The 19,081-nt window shown below is 44.0% G+C and overlaps 1 protein-coding gene and 1 pseudogene across 4 annotated transcripts in view; both read right to left on the minus strand.

Annotated features, from left to right (window-relative positions):
* Positions 1–19,081, minus strand: part of Fkbp6 (FKBP prolyl isomerase 6) — a 93,157-nt gene that overhangs the window by 45,630 nt on the left and 28,446 nt on the right. The window lies entirely within an intron of this gene.
* Positions 4,457–5,136, minus strand: LOC116068535 (annotated as a pseudogene).

Raw genomic sequence — 19,081 nt, forward strand, 5'->3', positions numbered from 1 at the left:
AAAAAGCCACCAATCCGTGGGCTCCCCATAAGTCTCAATCTGGAAATCTCTGCCCTGAAAAGCTCTGCTCCATAAGAAATCCTATATATGCCCCACCCTTTACCCAATTCCCTGCTTTCTGCTCCCAGGAGCAGAGGGCAGACATCCCTAGATTCTTCCTTGGACCCTCCAGTAAATCTTTTTCATGAGATTTGCTGCCTGGTTTGACTCTCTCATTGGGAGAAGCCAAAAAGCAATAAAGAGAAGAAGAGAAGTGGAGTTGGACTGAGTTATTATTTATGCTTTTGCAGTTGAACAAACCCCTACACTCTCCTCTCTAACGTTTCTCCTACACTTTACTGTCCTGGATGTAAAGGACACTTTCGTTAATCCTACACACTTTTTATTACGTAGATGATATTTTACTCAGCAGCCTTTCCCCGTCCCTGTCCCAAGGAAACACTGAAATACTCTAAACTATATTGGTTCCCTGGGCTACCAAGTCTCTCAGTCTAAAGCTCAGCTGTGCTCAGCCCAGGCTCTAAGACCCTACTCTGACCAAGTCCCAAGTCCAAGTCTTGTAGGACTTGCAGCCCCTAGCCATGGTGGTCCAAATCCTTTCATTCATTTATGGACCTAGTGGGATTCCTCTGCCACTGGACCTTTACAGCAAAGGCCCTCCCTGTACCATGCAGCCAGAGAGACCCCCAGGTCCCTTACCCATGTGGCCACAATCTGCCATCACTTCTCTTTACGTCAAGATGCCCTGCCCTGGCCCTCCTGTACTCCACCTGCCCCTACCACCTCTGTAGGATGAGGGGATGGGAGTGGCCACAGGTGTCTTAGCTCAACTTGTAGGGTCTTCCAATCGGCCTTAGCTTTTTTGTCCAAACAGATCCCACTATGTAGGAATAATCTCTTGTGGACTGTGTAAAAGTATCACCTGTCAATAAAAAGCTGATGGTATATTAGCAAAAGGCAGGAAGTGAAGGTGGGAATTCTGATAAAGAGATAGGAACTCTGGAAAATAGTCAGGTGAGGAGATTTCAGGACCCAGAAGCTTGAGGAAGTCAGAAAGACATATGAAATTGAGGAAAGGTAACTAGGAATATGACAGAACTGGGACAGTATAAACGGGTTAATACAAGTTAAGAGCTGGTTGTGAAGCAAGCCTAAGCTAAGGTCATAAGCCTTGTAAATAAATAAATCTCCGTGTCATCCCAGAGCTGGGGCAGAGCAGACGCAGAAAGCTTTAACACTTACAAAGACACCCTTGTGGTAGGCATGTAATTTAAACTTAGCTAAAACACAAGCTTAGAAAAAAGGTTCAGGTATTAGAAAAGCCCTGGGTGGAAAAGCGGGAACAAACATCTCCCAGAGAAATGTTCAAGCTGGGCAGAAAGTGGTTCTTTTTAAGAGAAACTGAACCAGAAGCCTCAGTGCACTTCCCAGGCAAGGAAGAGGGTCTGAGCATCCTGGGCCCATGGGAAACCAGTATGTACCTGTGGGAAAATCCTACACTCTTTGGGAGGCAGAACAGGCAGCAGCCAGCTGCAGCCCAGACCACCTTCCTAGAGTGGGCAAAGGTCAGAGGCGGATCTAGTATGTAGGCGCGAACTGCCATCAGGTGAGTGAAGGTGGAAGTCAGCAGCTGTGAAGAGCTTGTGAGAAGCTAGCACCAACCCCTTCTACCTCTTCCTTGTGACAGGAGTGCAGAACCAAAGCCGCCAGCCTGCTCAACTGCCTAGCTGAGCAGCAGACAGAGCCTGCAACCACACAACTGCAGCAGGGGCAGAGAGGCTTGGTGGACGCCAGCTATGCACACATGGAAACAGCTGGAAAAGCTGAAAAGCCAAAAGATGTGGCAAGATACTTGAAAAGTCCTTAAGGAGAGAGAGATTTAAAGGAAAAATATTTTCTGTGTTAGAGATGGAAATACAATGATGCAATGCATCTAGATCCCATATGATTGTTTCACTTATCAACATACAAATAATTGTTTTCTTTTCAGTAACAATTACAATTTTACATACTCTTTTTAAGAGAGTTCAGAAGGAGACTTACATAAGGAAAAATTAAATGCTAGAGTGGAGGCAATAAAAATGGGATTGGAAAATCCTCTGAAGAATAAAGGATCCTCAGAGGAATGCAATCTAAAGCCTAAGCCGCCACCTTTTGATAAGATTGCAGAATGGCAGCCTATTAAATTCCTAGATAGAGACTTCTGCTGAGTTAAGAGAACTTTACATTTGAAGCCATCTTAGAGCAATGCCATAAGTAGCTTATACATTGCATTTTGTACAGTTTGAAAATTTAAAGTATGTACATGTGTTAATATATTATACAGCTGATACATGTTCAGAATTCCAAGGAGCTTTTACCTTGAATTCTGAAATGTCTGATTCTAAGATTGTACATTTATTAAAGATGGTGGCTATCTTGAAGATGCCTTTGCAGATTAAAGCTGATAATTCTCCAGCATATATATCCAATAAAATGCAGCAATATTGTAGACATCATAACATAGAACATATTACAGATATATCTTAAGATCTAACAGGACTTTAAAATTTTTTTTACAAAATATGCTCATGGGGCTGGAGAGATGGCTCAGCAGTTAAGAGCACTGACTGCTCTTCCAGAGGTCCTGAGTTCAATTCCCAGCAACCATGTGAGCAACCACATGGTGGCTCACAACCATCTGTAATGAGATCTGATGCCCTCTTCTGGTGTGTCTGAAGACAGCTACAGTGTACTTACATATAGTAAATAAATAAATCTTTAAAAACAAAACAAAACCAACCAAACAAAAGACATCCTGGACAAGTTTTGTAGGAATGCTAAGCTCCTTAAACTGCAACAGAACCATAACCCTTGATACCACATCTCTGTCACATGCTCTGCAGTCCAAAACACATCAATTCTTTGTGGCACTCAGATACATCATCACATATTTGCACATTGATACTCCTTTTCCCTGAGCTAGGAGTAATCCAGGGAAACAAGCCCCTGCCAATCCCAGTTATAAATATGATAGCTGCCCAACATAAGAAGGCAATTCAGGTCGGGCCACTCTTGGTCTCTGTGGGTAAAGCCATAGGTGCTGGTACTGGAATTGCAGTGATAATGACTTCCATGACCCAATATGATAAATTCACTTCCAAGCTTAACACCGGTTTTCAAAAAATGTCTGAAACCATGCTTATAATCCAGAAACAGACTAATTCTTTGGCGGCTGTGGTGCTTTTAAACAGACAGGGACTGGACGTCCTGACGGCTAAAGAATGCTGTTTCTACATCAACCAGTCCAGGATAGTAAGAAATAAAACCTAGCAGCTACAATCAGACATTCAGAATTTCAAGAAACGTGAGGCCTCAAATTCCTGGATTTTCTAAAACTCTACATGGAAGTGGATATTCCCTTTTGTAACGCCTTTCCTAGTCATCTTCCTGGCATTATTTATTATCCACTCCCTGCCTCAATCTTCTTTCTACATTCCTACAACGACAAATACAAAAAAAATTCTAACCAAACTATTAATCAGTTCTGTTACAGGATTACCAGCTGCTGTCCACAGAGGAGCCTGATGCAAACGTTTACCAAGTGGACCCCGATGGTGAAAGTCAGCTCCAGCCCAAGATTGACAACATCCCTTGACAGCAGGAAGCAGTTTCAGAGACACAACACCCCTATTCCCCTTTCACCATTGGCTTCCCCCTCCCCCTTTATTTTCTTCTCTTTATGATAAGAAAAAGGGAGGTTTATTATATCAGAAACTGGTTTTACAGTTGCAGATAACCTCTGAATCCAGCAATGATGGTGACATCACCCATAGGCAATAAGGACCTGTGCATCTGTTGCCATGGCAATTGCCATATATTCCCAGAGTCCACGTGGCTTACCTCCCACCTTTACCTTTGAGCAGTTACTTCACAACCCAAATAGACCCTCCTGACCTTCACCTTCTCTTTCCCACTTCACCTTCGTCCTTTTACCCCCATCCCCCACAATAAACCTCTCATGTGGAACTGGCGTGGCCTGTCCAAGATTCTAGCAGAACACTACCATTTGTCTCTTTGCTAATACATGGCCATTGCAAGCCTGTGTAAATGAATTTTGTTCTTTTCTCTGCCATAAGCCATAGGCTTAATTCACTCCTTGGTTTTCTTACAATAGGGATTCAGATGTTATTTAAGTATGTATAATCTTAAAGTTATTTCATACTGTTCTACTGGTATTTTTTTTTTTGAAAGACAAGACAAAGTTTTACTTTTAAATGATTATAAGCACCCAAATAACATGTAACAAGCTGAGTCCTAGCATTTAGTGATTTGGCTTAGGATACACTAACAGCAGCCGGAACAAGCATATCATACTCACTGTCCTAAATTACCCAGGATAGAGTACTATAAGGCTGGCTGCTTCTTCATAGGAGTTACACATAGCTTTTATTACTTTTTCATAGATAATGCTCCTGACCTTTAAGAAAGTAGAAGGGAACAATTTACTCCCTTTCTTTCTTCAAATACTTTTTTTCTACTAGACTAATAAAAAAAGTCAACATTGATACCCTTTACTTGCATGAAGACACAGGAAAACAGGTGAAATACGCTCCTTAAAGACACACAAGATAAGATGGAACTTCAGGTAGGTAGTAAGTCTATACAAAAAGCTAGACTTGATACTCTCAAAAAGTGAAGGGTCCTACAACAGCATAGAGAAATAATTTAATGCCTTCCAGAACAGAACTCGAGCTCTGTGGAGGTTCCCTGTTCTATGGGGGGCAGATCTCAGGCCAACCCACAGAGCAGGCACTTCTGCCTCCTATCCATTTATGTAGTAGTTTTCATGGATTTCTAGTTGGATGTCACACACAAAGGCCAATAGGTTATCCAGATATTCATTTTTGTTCTGCTCCAAGTAGTTCTGGAGGACGGTCATCTTCTCCTGGGACTCTTTTTCCACCTCACTGCTACAGCTGCCATGGGACCCCAGTGCGCAGCTTCCTTGGCCTTGAACTCCTTTCCCCTCTGCAGGTGGTACTGTTCAATTTCAGCCTGGGCTGCTTCTTTGGTCTGCTTCAGCCTCCTGTTCTTTCCCTTTCAGGCCTCAGACACCTTCTCGGCCGCCTGGATGCCCTGCGACTGACTCGCCATTGCTGAGGGGACTCTGGGCCGAGAGAGTGGCCTAAGTCAACTACTCAAACACAGAAACCCCTCAGGTCACCTCTCTACTGGGATTTTATGCTGTTTTATCTTAGTACTAGCTCTGAAATTAGGTTATTGTTCACCATTTTCAGACTCAGGTACATTCTTAAAATCCAAGGTCAAAATAGTCTATTAATCTTAAATCATGTGACATTCCATTCTAAGATGTTGCCAACACATGGCTAGTTGTCATCTTTGGTAAGGACTAAAAAAGGTAGAGCCATAGCTTCACCACTATATTGCTTATGGGCAGTCACATGACTGGCAGCCATCTCTGTTGTGGGAAGTCCTGGCTTCACTGCCATCTTGCTTAAGGGCTGCAATATATGTCTTGAATAGACCAGGAAAGCAAGTCTCTAAAGATACTTTTAAATTGAAATTAGATTTTTGATTTCCATACTGTCTTAACCAGTTGTTTACAATTGCTCTACATTTTCACTCTTTGAAAGGTGGTTTATTTTAATATTAGTTTAGTTAAATTAGTTTAATATTAGTTAAAAAGGCTAAAGATTGCCGGGCGGTGGTGGCGCACGCCTTTGATCCCAGCACTTGGGAGGCAGAGGCAGGCGGATTTCTGAGTTCGAGGCCAGCCTGCTCTACAGCGTGAGTTCCAAGACAGCCGGGGCTACACAGAAAAACCCTGTCTCGAAAAACCAAAAAAACCTAAAGATCATTGCTTTAAAGATATGTTTAACCTTGTTTTGTTAATGTTATTAAGCTATAATATAGCCTTAGGTTTTTATAATGATATACCATAAAAAGATCAAAGGTTCCCAGTCGCTTTATGAACTGTGTTTAAAGATTTAAAAATTTTGATTTGCTACTAGAAGAGCTTCAACTCAAAATCCTAATTTTTTGTTTTGTTTTTTGAGACAGGGTTTCTCTGTGTAGCCCTGGCTGTCCTAGAACTCAGAAATCTGCCTGCCTCTGCCTTCCAAGTGCTGGGATTAAAGGCCTGTGCCACCACCACCCGGCCAAAATTTTCCTTTTTCTTTGTTTTTTGTTTGTTTGTTTGTTTTTCAAGACAGGGTTTCTCTGTATAGCTCTGGCTATTCTGGAACTCACTCTGTAGACCAGGCTGGCCCAGAACTCAGAAATCTACCTGCCTCTGCTTCCCAAATGCTGGGATTAAAGGCGTGTGCCACAACACCCAGCAAAATCCTAATTTTTAAGGCTCAGGTCTAACAGTTCTAGCCTCAAAAGCTACTATGAAAATATAAGCTGACAGTCAGGAACCTTATAATCATATCCTTTAATGTGTCCACAAATATACTTTAAGTCATGCTAAGAAATGATGCAGTTAACTACAACATTAAGCTTTAGCTTTAGTTTATAATTACTAGTTACAGTTAGTAACCAGAAACAGACATAGATTGCCTAACTCAGACATGCTTTAATAGATACTAGCTCTCAGTCCTGTCAGAAACCAGTTGACTATGGCATTAAATGTTTAAACTTATGATTACAGACAAAGGCTCCCAAGTTCTAACAGTAACCTCCAAGGTCTCCAAGAAGGTATGGGCACAGCAACAAATGACTCTACGTGTAGTGTGGTGCACTAACCACTGGGCAAGAGTACCCCAGTGCCTTGCCTAATGCCAAGGCTCAGCCTCAACTTTGGACAACATGAGGACACCTAAAGTGTTGGGTGCTTTATATTGCCTAAGATAAGGTAAGGTCATCTCTCCCATGCTCCTCCACAGAAAAAAAAGCATCTCATCTTCTGGGCCTTACGGCTAACTGCCTCTGCCTAAGCTGTGATGGAGACCACAGGGACTTGGGAGAACTGTTTAGGTAGTGGACTACAGACTAATCTGTCATTTTATATTAATATATGATTCTAGATTATAAATTATCCCTTTTAGGTCTCTGATTACATTGACAGCTAAGCTAAGTGTAGCTTGACAACTAGAAAACAGGCAACTAGCTTTTTACCCTAAAGTAATCCACCGCTGTATTAGCTCATTAGTCGATTCATTACCAAGTTAAGACTACCACATTTCTTATTTGAAATATAAACAGGTGTGCTTTGCCTACAGGGCTCATGATAAAAGATCCACTGCTTTCAGATATGTAAGTTGTGAGGACCTAAAGAAACTATTAGAGGGTCTAGAAGGCATTTTGAGGTTAGTAATTGCAAGGTATGAAGGTTAGAGAACACGAAATACTCAGATGGTAATAGGAAAGTAATTTAAGGTACACAAAAGGAACAAAAATATTTCAGAATTCTTCCCCTTGCTATTAGGATTTTAAAAGTTCAGAGTTCTAACATTAATCAATGGAGTCCTGAGAGCTTTTTCACTTAACTCCGATAAAACATTCTACTATATGATCAACTATCATAGTAACAAATGCAGCTTTCCCTTGGTTGTCATGTAACTATAGACTTAAAGGTGTTTCTTATACTAAATTTATATGATCAACTATTATAAGCTCAAGTTTCCTTTGTTTGTCTTTATGCTAAATTTCTGTACATTTAGTTTTCTGGAAAGAAGAAAAAGCCCCTCTCTTCCCCTTCTGCTCCCCAAAAAGGTTTCTGTCTTCCTTGAGCTCATCTTAGAAACTGTTCGTGCTGTTAACAAATTTATTTCTTTTGTAAGACTGAAGAGATTTTTGTGGGATCCAGGAAACCCACTGGGATCTCCCTCTCATGAGTCAAGTGAACTCCATCTGGGTAAGTACCCCTGCCAATCAATAGCCTAAGTTCCCTACCTGTTGCCTATTTCTAAGGGTGGGGTTTCTCCATTGTTCCCTTGTTTGGGGACTCCACTTCCCCAACTACATGGGCCTAACAGTTTTAAATGTATATCTAAGAAAAAAATTTTTCTCCCAAACCTACTTAACTTTATCTTCTGCCTCTAACATATATATGTGTTTCAGAATCCTACCAAGTCCAGGTGTTTACTCAAGATCTACATCCACAAAAACTCCAGGGAAGCAGCCCACAGGTGCTGGTCTACCCTCACGGATGCTTCTACCAAGCCTGTCCTTTCCCAGTCTCAGATGGTCCCACAGCAATGAAATATCCAGGACTTGACTGGCATCCCAGTTTTCTTAGGTTCCTCACAATAGAACCATCACCCCAAAGTCAGCAGGAGGTAGTTTAAAGAACACAACACCCTCAGCTCCTGTCCCACCATAATCACTTTCTAGTTCCTCATCTTTAATTAAACAAAAATGGAGGAACATTGGCTTATAGGCAGTTCTTCTAGGGTCCTCCCAGGAAGCTAGCCACAGTGACCTATAACCAGCTGACATCAATCCATGCTGCCAGGTGTGAGCTAGTCTAGTTTATAAGAGAGACTGCACAGCTACTCCAGCTCTCCCTCCATCTCCTATTTTCCCTCTAACCCCTAAGCATTTCTGCTGGCCTCTTCCTCTCTCTCTCTTCTTATATTTCTCTGCCCCCACTTTCTCTGCTTCTATCCTTGCTCAGGGTCCCCTTCCCTTCTCCTGCTAATAAATTTTCTTTATATTAGGTGTGTCCCATGGCTTGATTGTTTAGGGGAACATCTTGGCCAGGTCCACCAAGTTGTCCCTGCATTACACCACATTACACCACATTATACAAAGCACAACAGCTTGCCCATGACTTTTCCCAGTCTCATCCATGGATGCTGGTAAACTCATTCACAAATAAACCTGTCTTTTCTTTTTTTTAACTTTTAATTCAGCTTGAATTGGTTTACTTCATTGACCAAGAAAACCTATTAATACATGATTAAAAAAATAAATAATATTGGGGCTGGTGAGATGGCTCAGTAGTTAAGAGCATTGACTGCTCTTCTGAAGATCCTAAGTTCAAATCCCAGCAACCACATGGTGGCTCACAACCATGCGTAATGAGATATGATGCCCTCTTCTGGTGCTTCTGAAGAGAGCTACAGTGTACTTAGATATAATAAAAAAAACTTTAAAAAATAAACAATTAATATTAAGAGTTCAAAGTTTAACAGTTTAATCAGTGGACTCCTTGTGAGTTGTTAATCTAATCTTGGTAAAGTACTGGCTACCACTCTGTTGTAGTCACAGGTTCAAATTTTAAAATCCCCTCTGCTTGTTTTCTAAATAAAGACTTAAAAGTACTTCTCACTGCTTTGAAAACATCTCCGTCCAATCTATATACATCTTGGTCTCTGAACAGAAGAAAGAGCATTCATGTGTCCCCAAGCTCTTCCCCTTGGTTATCTTTCCTGCCATGAAATTTCTGTTTCATTATAGATAAATGTGCATGCTTGTACCGTGTTCCTAACTTTTTAGGCTTATTTTTGTTGTTTTATTTTTGCTATGAGTTAAAGGTGTAAATCTATTCCAGCTGTCTACAGACACTTGTTAACTACTTTTTCTACAATGAATGTTAGCATCAGGTGGATCTGTGGACAGCCAGAAGCTGTTCACAGCCAGCTCTTGGACCCAACGACAATGTCACGTCTAGGTGACAGCACCGCTCCTTTATCCATTGCCACAGCACCTGTTGCACACTGTTCTGTGGATGAGTCACCTGTGTCACAGCCCTGATAAAAGGCATGTATCCCTAACCCACAGTTCTCTTCTTTGCTTCTTCCCCATTGCCCCACCTCAGAGGCACCTCTGGACCTGTGCCGGCTTGGAGTGATTTGTACAGGAGTCCGTCGTTTATTTTAACAACGAGGGTTTCAGAACAGATTACCAATGGTGGTCATGCTAATATATCTAAAATTTTGAACTCTTTTTGCAAATTTTTAAAAATTCATGTAAATGTCAGTGAGTTGAGACTTGAATCCATCTGTCACAGATCAAACAAGTACTCCTATCAGTCAACAGCTTAGGGCATGATATTCTTCCTTCTCTTGGCTTGGGACTGACTCCTTTTCATTCTCTGACTACCAGGACCACAAGACAGGCCTGAAGTTTTAAGTGTACACCCAACATAAAGATTTTTCCCTTAAGCTCCTTAGCTTTATCTTGTATCCCTTGTCTGTATCTGTACCAGCAGGTATCTACTCAGCGGACAGACACTGCAGGCTTTGCAAACTGCTCCAAAATAGCCTACACTTTGATAGCTCCAAACCAGCCCTGCACTTGCTGCAGCTCAAACCAGTCTACCCAATGTGATCGTTTCCTGTCTCCTCAGACTCCCTCTGAGAACCAGATGCTTCTAACAAAATTTCCACTCTATGTAGCAGGAGCAGTGGGGCCACCTCTATGTAAACACTGGAGCCATGCAGCCACAAAAGCATCTCCTGAAGGAGGACCTAATTGAGGACTGCCTGAGAGACCAAGAATTGCTAGTGCAGACAACGCCGGCAAGTCAGCTGGCTGTTTAGGAGAGATGCTTTCTTGGGACCAATGAGGGTGTAGGTGGAGGGTATTAAAGGAGGTTCCTGGAGGCTGTGTTGTTGACTCTGCACCACCTCACCTCCAACCCCCAAGAACAGGTAGGGTTGGGTGGCAAACAGTCCAGGGCACAGGCAACATCTGGTGCCCAGTGTGGTCAATGGACTACTTCATTGTCCTTGTTTGTGGCAGCTTGCCAACCTCCTTTTCCGGGGGCTCATTTTTTGCCTGCTGCTGCAAGACTGTGCTCATGGTTTGATCTGATCTGCTCTTCTCCATGCTGCTGCTGTGCCCCTTCAGCTGCTGCTTTGGTGAGTAGACCCCTTATTGTTTTATGTTGTGGGTCCCATGAAGATGAGCGCGAAGACTTCACTTCTGTCTTCTTTGTCTTTTCTGTCTGTCCATCTCGGTAATCTCACTTTTGTTTTCAGTTTGGTTTGAGGGTGAGCATGTGGCAGCCATCTTTTCGCTTTTCTTTGTCTCTGAGTGAGCATGCTGTGGTTAACATGCAACCGCCATCTTATTGTTCTTGTGAGTGAGTTGTGGTAAGCTTGAAGTGAGTGTGCGGCAGCTTTTTTGTTCTTGGTTGTGTTTGGGTGAGAGTGCTGCAGTAAGTGTGTGGCAGCCATCTTTCCTGTCTTCTTTGTCCGCTCATTTTCACTTTTGGTCTGGATAGATCCTGGAACCTGACATAGGTACTGGTTTCCCCGGTGGTGGTACCAGGGATCAGCTCCCAAATGCTTTTCCCATCCTGGGTACACCATCCAGGAATAAGGCCTCTGAGTTACAGCTGAGGGAGACTCCTGCTTAGTACACTATGTCTTTCATCTCCTCTTCTGTCATATTTGTCATATCTGTTTGTCAATTGTTTCCTTTGTGCTGGTTGTCATGGGTCTCCTCCCCTCCACCATCAAGGAACCCCAGATTAGGGCTCTGAAAACCCTTCTGGTTACCCATGGTCTCAAGATTAAGACTCATGACCTGGACCAATTTGGGGAGAAGGCTGCTATATTGGCCCCCTGGATATCCCTGGAGAACATGTGGGACTCTGACCGCTGTGCGTGTTCTCTTCCTTATCTGCAAGTACGAGGGACAGCCTGGGATTACCCCTCCCTTGTTCTTTGTCCCCATCCTCCTTGCAGTCATCACCAGTCTTAAGAATTCTTCCCCAGAGGAAGTGGTGGCTGCCCATAACAAACACTGCCAGGATCAGGCTAATATTCACCTTGCCTTACTAACCCCATCCTACTTGCTTTGGGCAAACAGGTTGATTTTAGAGATGAGGATGAGGGCACCTCTATGTAAACACTGGGGACTGCTCAATTGCAAAAGCATTTCCTGCAGGAGGATCTAATTGAAGACTGCCTGAGAGACCAAGGATTACTGGTGCAGACAATGCCAGCCAATTAGGAACTGCTATTTAGAAGAGATGCTTTCTCAGGACCAATGGGTGGTATTAAAGGAGTTTGCAGCAGTGTTCAGAGAGTTTGCTGTGGCATTTCTTACCTGCTCCCAGAGTCTGTGTCATTGACTCTGTGCCACCTCATCTCCAATCCCCAAGGACAAGTAGGGTTGGACAGGGCAATCAGAAAAATCCACGAACAGGACAAGTCAAAGACTCTGCCACAATCAGGCATCTTTACAGCCAGCTTTCAGGGGACCCACCATCATTAGACATGTCATCATTAGCTGCCCAGAGGTGGCACATTGTTGTCCTGTCCTGTGTCCCCTTTTGTCCTTCCTCCACTCTCTTCTTTCCTCCCTCTTCCAGAGGCTGCCTCAATGCCCCTCCCTTTAATCAACCTCCCATGTGAGACCCATTGCATGGTGTGATTTTGTCAGAACCCACCATCTAATTTGCAGGTTTGTGGTCCTGCAACCACATGGGGTAAGCCCACAAGCTGGGATCCCATCCTAACAAGTCCACCTGCTACTCAGGGTCACTTTCCCCACCATCGGATGGCTAGATCTCTCCATCCAAACATCAGCAAATTGGTGAGGTCTCCATCCCCTGGTCAGTGTAAACAGCTCCTGGTCCCAAAGGAATGACTCCTGAACTCCTAGCATCCCTCTGTGTCCTTGGGAACAGAGGAACCCCCAGCCAAGGCTGGCCCTTCTCGGTGATCCACTCACCTTAGGACCTCTTCCCTTGGGTGAGATTTCTCTCTTCTCAAGACATGGCTTCTCTCTTTTCTCTCAAAAATCCCAGTACTGGGTGTTCCATATTTATCAGTCATCTGCCCCAATTGGTCCCTGGTTACCACAAGACAAGTTGGTAAGCCAGCTTGTAGCATACATGTTCTTTATTATTGTTTCTATCTTTAGGAAGCTGCAAGCAAGAGAAAGTGGTAACCTTTCCCCTCACATGTGGGTATCAAGCCTTTGTTCATACCTCTAGGCTACCCATTGGGATGCCTCCTGGAAAACCTCAAACTTCTAAAACTTCCAAATTCATACACGATTTCAATAAAATTTGGCCCCAATACCCACTACAAAACAACTCTAAATGCCCACTTAGCAGCACTTTTAATCCTAATTATTATAAGGGACCTTTACAACTATTGTTATTGATCCAGAAAATGGAAGGTTTCCTACATGCAGGCTTTCTCCTACCTTCACTCCAAACTTTCTTTTTGTTCCTCTTATTCCCCAACTCAGCTCCTCCTCGCTATGAAATCTCAACCAGAACAAACTTCCATTATCTTTGATCCAGCTAACGAACCTCTTCACCTTCCTGACCAGCCTCTGCGATCTCTTCTGCTGCCCCAGCTTCCAGTTTCCCTTACTCCCCCAGCCTCCTTCACTTCCTCTCCTTGCCTGGCTTCTCCAGACTCCTCCCTTTCCATGCCAGCTACAGGCCACCCTAGCTGTCCTATGCTAGCACCTTCTTTCAGAACTCCCAACTACTTGTTCTCTCTCTCTATATAGCCCCCACACTTCTTCCACCACCCAGCCTAACCCAGTTCAGTTCTTCCTCTGTGAGAAGTTGCTGGGGTGGATGGTCTAATTAGGGTACATGATCCATTTTGGCTAAGTGAACTTTCTCAAATAGAAAAAAAGACTGGGATCCTATATGTCTAACTCCTCTACCTTTATCAAAGATTCCAATATATCACTAAATCTTATAGTCTAACTTTCCATAATACATACATAATCCTCAGTAACAATTTACTCACCAAGGAGTGCAGGTGACTTTGGGAGCAGGCTAGAATACATGCAGATGAGATACACCAAACTAACACAGCACACCCGATTGGGTCAGAGGCAGTACCCAACCAGGATCCCCAATGTAATTATAATACCTCAGGTGGCATTTTGGCCAGAGAACAATTTATAACTTGCCTCCTTGGCTGGTCTCCATAAGGCTGCCATTAAACCAATAAATTTGGAGAAATTCCAATAAGTCACCCAGGATAAACAAGAAAACCCACGTCACTTACAGAGTGCCTTGGAAAGGTGCTCTTACAATGTACTAAACAGCTCCTAAATGACCTGGGTTTTTCCCCCAAGGTACCCTGATATTAAGGCCAAGCTTAAATGCTTGGACAGAGGATCCCTAATTCCACAGGCAGAAGTCTTGGTGTTGGCCTTTAAAGAATACCATGGGAGGGCTGGTGAGATGGCTCAGCAGGTAAGAGCATGCACTGTTCTGCCGAAGGTCCTGAGTTCAAATCCCAGCAACCACATGGTGGCTCACAACCATCCATAATGAGATCGGACGCCCTCTTCTGGTGTGTCTGAAGACAGCTACAGGGCTGGAGCGAATGGGGTTGACTGGAGCTAGCAGAGGTCCTAAAAGTCAATTCCCAACAACCAGATGAAGGCTTACAACTAATTTGTACAGCTACAGTGTATACTCATACACATAAAATAAATAAATAAATCTAAAAAAAAAAAAAAAAAAAAAAAAAAAACAACCACTGGGTGGCTGGAGAGATGGCTCAGCGGGTAAGAGCACTGACTGCTCTTCCAAAGGTCCTGAGTTCAAATCCCAGCAACCACATGGTGGCTCACAACCATCCGTAATGAAATCTGACGCCCTCTTCTGGTGTGTCTGAAGACAGCTACAGTATATTACACAGGAGCAAGTGGGTAAGAGCGAGTGGGACTGGAGCAAGCAGAGGTCCTAAGTTCAATTCCCAGAAGCCACATGATGGCTCACGGCCATCTGTACAGCTACAGTGTACTCATACACATAAAATAAATAAATAAATCTTAAAAAAAAATAAAACCCACTAGGTCACTGTCTCAAATGTAGTCAACAGGATCACTGGGCACAGACCTGCTCTAAGTCACCAGGGCCATGTCCAAAGTGCCACCAAGAGGAACACTGGGCTGCTGATTGTCCTCATGTTGCTCATGGCACAGGAATATCACTCCCAGATCACCCTCCAGCTGATCTTCTAGGCCTGGCCATGGACAACTGAAGGGCCCGAGCTCCCCTGACTCAACCATTTCCATCACCAATAGGGAGCCCCAAGTAGTCATTACAGTGTCAGGGCAGCCCATCTCCTTCCTTTTGGACAACAGGACCACTTACTCAGTCCTGATAGAATTTTGGGGACCTACCTCTCCTCATTTTCCTATTATCATGATAGGGGGACAGCTTTACCAATTTCATGAGACCCCACCACACAGTTGCATTCTTAGGGGTATTCCTCTCACTCATTCTTTTCTGACACTGCCAATGTGTCCCCTTCCCTTATTGGGAAAGGATCTTCCAGCTAAAGTGGGAGTCTCTATTTTTTTTTCTGCTCCCCCATTTGCCTCAACTTAAACTCATCAGCAGCCCCTCTCTTCCTTCTTCTAGCCACCCAACCTACAGGCTCTAACATGTCATTTCCTTTGCCAGTCTCTTAGATATTGCCCAGAGTTTGAGACATCCAGAATCCCTCTGTTGCTAAATACCATCCCCTTGTTGTTATCCAGTTATAGGACCATACCCAGTAGATCATCCAAGCTCAGTACCCCTCCTCCTCCAGAGCCTTGCAGGACTTAAACCTATCATTTCTGACCTCCTAAGGAAAAAAAAAAACCTTCTCCTTCCTACTTCTTTCCCCTTCTAACACCTAATGCTAGCAGTTAAAAAACCTAATGGGGCCTATCACCTGGTTAAATATCTCTGGCTCCTTAATTCTGCAGTGGTTCCTCTCCATCCTGTTGTGGCTAATTACATGCTTCTTTCCATTATCCCCTCAGAGACTTCTCATTTCTTGGTCCTAGATCTCAAAGATACATTTTTTTTTCTATCCCTCTAGATGCTCAGTCACAAACATCTTGCTTTTATCTGACCCTGACACCCACCTCACCTGGACTGTTCTACCTCAGACTTCTGGGATAGTCAGACATTGGCTTCTGACCAACTCTCTGTCTTTCCCTAAATCTAAGATTATTATTCATTACGTTGATAACATTCTCCTCTGCAGTCCCTCTCTAGAGATTAGCCAAATGAACACCTCTGCTTTTCTAAATTTCCTGTTCAGCCAAGGCTATTCTCACCTTCTAAAGAAGTGGAGACTGCCCTCCTAACACATCTTCTTCTCATTTTTCTGCTAGTATTTGCACCCTGCTTCATCAACCTCTTTTCCACATTCCTCCCATGACAAACCCAAAAAATTTCCAATCAAATGATTAAGCAGTTCCTCTTACAGGATTACCAGCTGCTGCCCACAGAGGAGCCGGATGTCAAAAACTATCAAGTAAGTCCTGATGGTAAGGATCAACTACATCCCCAAATTGACAGTGTTCCTGGACAGCAGGTGCCTCTCTGCATACATCTGTGCACTGGGGTGCTGCCAGTGGGGAATCATTTGCCTGGCCAAAAGAAGCAAAAGGTCTCGCAGGACTTGGTCATGGCTAGAATAACCAAAGTGTTACAGCTCTCCAAGGAGAAGCCAGAGCAAGACAGGTTGCCTTGCCATGCAGCAGGCAGCTAGGATCCAAAGTTGGGGACATTGAGCAGGAAGTGGCTGCGGTCAAGTGTGTGCACCTGGCTGGTTGAGCTGGGTCAAGGTCTAGTGACAAAAGCTTCAGGAGAGAAAACTCTTCCCTGAAGTGTTACAGCTCAGTAAGACAGGCACTCTCAGATGATCTTTGGTGAAATAACTCGTGCACTTGATTCCTTGTGGATAGGACCTTATAAACATGCAAGGCTGTGGTAGGATCTAGAGGCAGATGCTTTCTGTTGGCTCAGTCTGAGATGTTATGGTTGCCTCATCCGCATGTGGAAGGACTTTAGATGTTTTCCCTACAAGTGGCTGATTGTCACAGTCCTCTCTGTGGGGTATCATGGTCACACGTTCTAGGATAGGAACCTGGTCGGGAGTAAATATTAATGCCCACGATTCTCAATTATGAGAATTGCCTGGGGTTCCTGAACCTGGTCACCCTTACCAGTATTTCTGTCTTGTGGCACAGTCTACATTCCACAAGCGGGAAGTACTTTAACAAATCTGGCACCCCTATTCCCACCTAACCATCACCCTCCTTTTAATTCCCCTCTTTATGGTGGCAATCAGGCACATGCAGGGACAGCTGAAAGTTACTCTGCGACAATCATGCATTTTTACAGCCAGCTTTTAAGGGACCCGCCCTACAACAAGACATGTCATCATTAGCTGCCCAGAGGTGGCACACTGTCAACCCTGTCGAATGTCCCCATGAACATATGCCACAACCCCAATAAAAGTCTTTTCCCCACTCTCTTCTTCCCTCTGTCTCCCAGAGGCCACCTCTGTGTCCCCTCACTTTAATATTTAATAAGCCTACCACATGAGACCTGTTGCACAATGTGATTTGGAATACACTGCCTAGTCTCATCATGAAGTGCTAGTGTTAGGACATGAGGATGGTGAAAAGCCTCTTCCATCCAGCTTCTGTTCAAGCTACAATGCTGACTGGCACCATGGCAGGCCTGGCGCCTTCCTTCTGTCCATTGTGAGTATCTGAGAGCACCTTCTGCTCCCAGCTCTCTATAACCTTTACCTATCAGGTCTGAAACCTTTAGGCTCACCGCAACTCACCTCTGCTTCTTCTCGAGTCTGTGACAGCTCTGGGGCTTAAGAAAGCAACAAAGGGGAGGGGGGCTGGCGAGATGGCTCAGTCTTTAAGAGCACTGACTGCTGTTCCAAAGGCCCTGAGTTCAAATCCCAGCAACCACATGGTGGCTCACAACCACTCATAATAAAATATGACCCTCTCTGGTGTGTCTGAAAGACAGCAACAGTGTACTTATCTATAATAATAAATAAATCTTAAAAAAAAAAAAAGAGGACAACACCCAGAGGAAGCTCCACTCCCAGGCGCTCTAACACACCCGGGATCACAGGTGAGGAGGACACAACATCTGTCCCAACACCAGGAGTAACTGGGACCAGCTGGACCAGGCACACAGGAACTCTGCTAGCCCAGTGGCTCAGGTTCTTTTTGGTCTGTCTGGGCCGGCCAGTGCCCTGAACACACCTTGGGTGCAAGCTCCGCAGCCAGCCTCACAACACCTAGAGGAAGCTCCACTCCCAGGCGCTCTAACACACCAAGGATCAGAGGTGAGGAGGACACAACATCTGTCCCAACACTGGGAGTAACTGGGACCAGCAGGATCCAGGCACACGGAAACTTTGCCAGGCTAGTGGCTCGGGTTGTTTCCGGTCTGTCTGGGCAGGCCGGTGCCCTGAGCAGACCTTGGGCGCAAACTTGGCAGCCAGTCCCAAAACACCCAGAGGAAGTTCCAACCCAGGTGCTCTAACAAGCACAAGGTCACAGGATCCCAGAATCACAGGATCATAGAGACAGCTTGACTCTGAGGAGTTCTGACACAACCAGGATCACAGGAAGGACAGGCATCAGTCAGATTTAGCAAGGGCAGGTAGCACTAGAGATAACCAGATAATGCGGGGCAAGCATAAAGAATATAAGCAACACAAACCAAGGTTATTTGGCATCATCAGAACCCAATACTTCCACCATAGCAAGTCCTGGACACAACATCACACCCGAAAATCAAGATTCAGATATAAAATCATTTCTCATGGTGATGATACAGGACTTTAAGAAAGACATAAATAGCACCCTCAAAAAAATACAGGAGAACACTGGTAAACAGCTAGAAGCCCTTCAAGAGGAAACACAAAAATCCCTTAAAGAACTATAGGAAAACACAATCAAATAGGTAAAGGAAATGAACAAAACTATCCAGAAGCTAAAAATGGAAATAGAAACAAAGAAATCAGAAAGAGAGACAGTTCTGGAGATAGAAAACCTAGGAAAGAAATCAGGAGTCGTAGATGCAAGCATCACCAACAGAATACAAGAGATAGAAGAGAGAATCTTAGGGGTAGAAGACACCATAGAAAACATTGACACAACAGTCAAAGAGAATGCAAAAAGCAAAAAGCTCCTATCCCAGAATATCCAGGAAATCCAGGATACAATGAGAAGACCAAGCCTAAGGATAATAGGTATAAAAGAGAGTGAAGACTCCCAAGGTAATGGGCCAGTAAATATCTTCAACCAAATTATAGATGAAAACTTCCCTAACCTAAAGAAAGAGATGCCCATGAACATACAAGAAGCCTACAGA

Source organism: Mastomys coucha, unplaced genomic scaffold, assembly GCF_008632895.1.
Source record: "Mastomys coucha isolate ucsf_1 unplaced genomic scaffold, UCSF_Mcou_1 pScaffold22, whole genome shotgun sequence".
In the NCBI taxonomy this organism is placed as follows: domain Eukaryota; kingdom Metazoa; phylum Chordata; class Mammalia; order Rodentia; family Muridae; genus Mastomys; species Mastomys coucha.